Raw genomic sequence first — 6,000 nt, forward strand, 5'->3', positions numbered from 1 at the left:
TTACTGGGCTTTTGTATGTGGAGCCTGTGAGAAAAAACACTTTCATCTCTGGGGATGGGAATTTTGGGATGCAAAGCTAAAATGCTGCAGTGTGGTCATATCAATTCGATATGTATGGTAAAGAAGGGGAGAAAATCTATCTGTAGAAAGAGAGTGTGAAGCCAAAGAGAAAACTGCAGAAAGAGAAAGACAGGAGTCTGACTTTGTTTGAGGCCCAAGGCCAGCTCTTCCACCACCCTTTTTTCTTGTTGTTCTTTCTTGTTTAGTCACTAAGTCGTGTCTGACTCTTTGCAACCTCATGGACTCCAGCATGCCAGCCTTCCCTGTCTTTCACTATCTCCTAGAGTTTGCTCAAACTCAGGTCCATTGAGTCAGTGACACCATCCAACCATATCATCCTCTGTCACCCTCTCCTCCTCCTGCCCTCAATCTTTCCCAGCATCAGGGTCTTTTCCAATGAGTCATCTCTTCGCATCAAGTGGCCAATGTATTGGAGCTTTAGCATCAGTCCTGTCAGTGAATATTCAAGGTTGATTTCCTTTAGGATTGACTGATTTGATCTCCTTGCTGTCAATGGGCCCTCAAGAGTCTTCACTAGCACCACAGTTCAAAAGCATCAATTCTTTGGCCCTCAGCCTTCTCTATGGTCCAGTTCTCACATCCATACATGACTACCGGAAAAACCACAGCTTTGACTAGATGGGTCTTTGTCAGCCAAGTGATGTCTCTGCTTTTTAATACACTGTCCAGGTTTGTCATAGCTTTTCTTGCAAGGAACAAGTATCTTAATTTCACGGCTGCAGTCACTACCCAGGGAGCCAATAAATCCATCCTTTAAACTTGTTCATTTGAGATAGCTTATGTTACTTGCAACCTAGCGTACAGATGAATAAATCAATAACCATGAACTTCTCCAAGTGACAGAAAACCACTGAAATAGCAAAGACTACAGAATGGTTTCTTTAAGTCTAATGTTTGCCTGCCTATTAACTGGAAAACGGTATTTACCAGATTAACAAGTTATTCATTTTTTTGTTTTTAATCTTTCTAATTCACTTGGATATTTTATCAGACCACTCAGTATTTGGTCGAACACTAATTTAGGTTGCCACTTTCAGTTACCATACAGAGAGATTCCAACCAGTTAGAAGAGCTTTTTATTCATTCATCTTTCCACTTATTCCATAAACATTGATTGACAGTTCTACTGTATCATGGCCAATGTTCTAGACCCTACGGTTGCAGATAAGAGCAGAGCCCCCTGGAATAACACCAGGGATGGTTACGAGGACTCGGAGGAGGACCCTGCTAGTACTCTGAAAGGGTGGGAAGTCCAGAGAGGCTTTACATAGAAGGCAACATTTGAGTTACATCACGAAGAATGAGTGGAAATTTTTCTACAGTGCATTTCCCCAGTTGTCACTTTCTCACCTTTCTCATATCTGGATTGGAAAATGGAGACAGGGAGAACATTAAAAGATGGCTTTGGTGCCAGAATTGAACTTAAAATTTTGGCTTGAAGCATACATGAACAGGTGAGAAAGACTGCAATGCTCAAAAACATAATTTATAAAGTGGAAGCTATAAAAATTGGAAGCAGATAAAATGATATGAAAAGCAAGATGAACAGAAGAAAAGTCTGCTTCATATTTCTTGAATTTGAATTTTTTGTTCCAGACCACTTTTTAAACATTATTAATAATTCTGAAGGCCTTGCATATGTCCAGGAACATTGCCAGCATTTCAGGGCATGAAGCTACGAATCTCTTCACCATGGTTTTCTAATCATTTGCAGTTCTGAAATTAACTTTCCACAGACTGTTCATATTAGTGACCAGCAAGTCATATTAGTTGATCAAGAAAGGCAGATTTTCAGATGATGATATTGTTCTCACGTGCTAGCTTTTTTGAAGGAAATAATCATTCACATGCTATAAAACTAAACCAATAACTGAAATAATACACTAATTGTTGAGTTTCAGAACTTGTATTTCAACTGTTTCTTTTAAACCCAGAAAATATACATATTTTAAGTGAATGATCTTAACTCTAATTTTGTCTACTGAATTCCATCTTATTTAAATTGAATTTCAGTCATTTCACTTGAATATACATTCTACTTCTTAGGACTGTATCCTTAGAAAACAGGTTTAGTTTTAAGTGACTTGGGTATCTGCTAATTATTAAAATTGTTCATATACTACAAGATTTCCTTAATTGTCAAAGAGAGGATAATTACTGTGGCTTAATGTATGAGTTCCATGATAAGCTTTTTGTGTACAAATTATTTTTATTACTTCATTCTCATTAAGAATGGGAAGGAAGTGGTTAGAATGGGACAGGATATTTTTCAGACACACCAAAGAGGTGGCGGGAACATGGCAGAAGAGTTGCAAAAAAAAAAAAACAAAAAAACAGTAGCCAAAATAAACAATAGGAAAATGAAAGCACGTTTGTATTTATATACAAAAACACAAGAAAAACCTAAGCCCCAGCAACTAATATGTTTTTATGAAGAAAGGTAGCAAAAGAAGCCCAGAGATGATGGTGGTACTGCTCAGTTGCAGAGTTGTGTCCAACTCTTTGTGACCCATGGACTGTAGCCAGCCAGGCTCCTCTGTCCATGAGATTTCCCAGGCAAGAATACTAGAGAGGGTTACCATTTCTTTCTCCAGGATACCTTCCCAACCTAGGAATCAAACCTACGTCCCCTGCATTGGCAGGAGATCCCTGGGTTGGAAAGATTCTTTACCACTGAGCCACCAGGGAAACTCAGAGATGATGGTCCGCTACTTTTAAATTAGAAATACTTTCCAAACCCACCACCATCCAATCAACTGATTTTGTGATACACACTTCTATGTTAGTCAAGCATTCTGGCTTAGTGCAAATTTTGTCTGAAATCATTTGTCAGCTTTTAATATACTGTAAATCACAAAAATATACCAAAGAAACATGAGGTAGTTGGAGTAGATTCTTCCACAATCATTTCCCACCCGATCTCACATTATCTCTCTTCTCAATGCTAAGCACTTCTTTTCTGGAACACCCAGTTCATTGTTGTTACATAAGGTCAACAGCTCAGCCAGTTAGTGGTTGAGGCCAGAGTGACCTTGCCCTTCTTCTATCACAAGATTACATCGCATGTTTGACAGGTTGCTAAACTACATAATGTGACATATGAATATTTTTGTCTACTGTCTGTATGTAGACAAATTATTGAAATTTTGATTTATTGGGCAATCTTCCATTAAGATTAAACTGACACTCTTTTTTAAAAATTTTATTTTATTTTATTTTTTAACTTTACAATATTGTATTGGTTTTGCCATATATCAACATGAACCCACCACAGGTATACACGTGTTCCCCATCCTGAACCCTCTCTTAATAAATATTATAGCCAACTGTGATTCTGGTAAATCTACCAGTTGTTTTTCTTCTGCTTGATGATTAGTAAAACCATGATTTTTTTTAATCCTTTTTTTTTAATTTAAACTTTTTATTTTCTATTGTGGTATAGCCAATTAACAGTATTTTAATAGTTTCAGGTGAACAGTGAAGGGACTCAGCCTTACATGTACATGTGTACATTCTCCCCCAAACTCCCCTCCCATTCAGGCTGCCACTTAACACTGAGCAGAGTTCCCTGTGCTATACAGTAGGTCCTTGTTGGTTATTCATTTTAAATACAGCGGTGTGTACATGTCCATCCAAAACTCCCTAACTATCCCACCCTCTCAGCAACCATAAGTTCATTCTCTAAGTTTGTGAGTTGCTTTCTGTTTTGTACGTTCATTTGTATCATTTCTTTTTTTAGAAGTTTAATGAACTCATGGCCTAATCTCTTCATATTTTTCAGGGTAAAAACAACTTTGAATATTTTAACATAGACTATACCTAGACACAGTTTTAATATGAATAAAAATAATGTTTTAGAATATATTTGAACCTCTATTTTCTACCTTTGCTTATTGTTGAGGTTGGAATATTTAAGTGTAGGCACGTGAAATTCAGGCTTCATTGAACCTTTTCATAGTGTTAGGAAATGAGGATTTGGTAGCTTAACTTTCAATATATTCTTGTGCAAATTAAAAAAACCACTATCCCTCAAGAATTCTCATTTTTTCCAAAGAACATGAAATATAATTATGCAAGTCAGTTTGTCAGAAGATTAAAAGGACAAGAGCAAATGAATTTTTGAAAGCTCTGTTTGTGTTGGAGATTCTGAAGTTGGCTGAGAAGTTTCCACTTGGGATTTTTCTACAAGGATTCCTTAAATTATCACAAGATTATCACCTTCATATGGATGGTTAGTATTTCTGAAATAACATTTTAAGGTGCTTAAAAGAGACTCATTTCTGAAAATAATAGTGATTCTGGGTTAATGGAAGGCTTTAAGGGTCAGACATAAGAAAATTCATCACTCTTATCTCCAGTTCTATTATGGACCTGATACATAAGCTTCAGGAAATTAATTTCTCCTTTTCTCTCTTTAGTGATAAAACTGACTTCTTTCAATGTATTGTAAAACTAAATAGTGGTTTGATATTGCTAAATAAAAGCCAAATCAGATTGGCAATTCAAAGCACCATGTTCACGGAAGCAATTCTTTAGTATCACTATGGTTGCATGGTAATAGTTTACATGTTGTTTTTGGCAATAGTCAGTAGCAAAGCCATCTTCCCATATCTTCTGAACTTTGTCTAGAAGTGTTGGAATATCACTTCTAAATAAGGTAGATAAGTCTTGCTATCATGCCAACCAAAACTAACATTATTCAAGGGAAGCATGGCGATTTCCATACTTCTTTCTTAAAAGCACTCTTTAGCTTATCTTGGTATCTGATATGTTCTGCACAATGAAAATCAGTGTCCCATCATTGGCCGAGCACTTCCTCTCTCAACAGCAATAATGTCGTTGCTCTTGGCTGCCACAAAGTGGCAGTGTGCCCACTAACTTCTCCATTTAATCCAGCATTGGTCTTCAGAATGAGCCAGGGCAGGAGAGCTACACCTCAAGACCAAGTCTGACAGATAAAATACAGGAAGCTTGAATTAAAGTTAAATTTCAGATAAACAACAGCATACAGGTATACGAAAAAATTAGATCGGTGTTTATCTGAACTTCAAATTGAACTGAATGCCTTGTATTTTTATTTGTTAAATCTGGTACTCTACTTGTCAGATTTGACTCTTGCTATCATGTAACTTTTTAAGCTGAAATATATTTATACTTATTAGTTTATTTAGTCATCTATATGTATTGAATTATAGAAACTCTAGTTAAGAAAATCTATATTTCTCCCTCCTACTTGACCTCCATTTATCACATAGTAATACTAGATTCACATTTAGTCTCATAAAAATCAATGGGTTTGAAGGTATGTTTGTAGTATATTTTGAATGTTGGTTATATCATCAATATTAAAATAACAGGGTTTATTGATCAAACAATAAATACTTTGGTACAAGGGCTTATGTGCCAAAGGAGCTAGAAAAGGCTCTAAAGAACAAGAAAAAAACTGACCTAAATCTTGGGGAAAAAAGAAAGAATTAGATGGGCAGAATGGAGATACAAGAATTTTTAGATGGGTGGGCAGATATTTATATAGCAAAATAAGTGTTTTACGAAAACCTGAAAGCTTTAGTCCAAGGAACTAATTAGAATATTAGGCCGTTAACATGATTTATTCATTCATTCATTCTAGTGCCACCAAATCTTGGCATATAGCATATGCAATCAGTCATAAATTCATTAAATTATTAATATGTCAAAAAATAAGAATGGCACTGAGCTAGATCAAGATATTTTTTCCATTTTTAATTCACTTGAAACTTTCTCCTCGTCTTTTAATGAAATCACTCTGAGCTTTATCAAATTTCAGCAAAATTCAATCCTGACTTTTATTATATCCATCGCCATGTAATTTTTTCCATATAAAATGATGCGTATTAGTTGTTTATTAGTTGTGTAATAGTTGTTTATTCTAGTTTAAAA

This window comes from Bos indicus, chromosome 14 (genome assembly GCF_029378745.1).
Source record: "Bos indicus isolate NIAB-ARS_2022 breed Sahiwal x Tharparkar chromosome 14, NIAB-ARS_B.indTharparkar_mat_pri_1.0, whole genome shotgun sequence".
In the NCBI taxonomy this organism is placed as follows: domain Eukaryota; kingdom Metazoa; phylum Chordata; class Mammalia; order Artiodactyla; family Bovidae; genus Bos; species Bos indicus.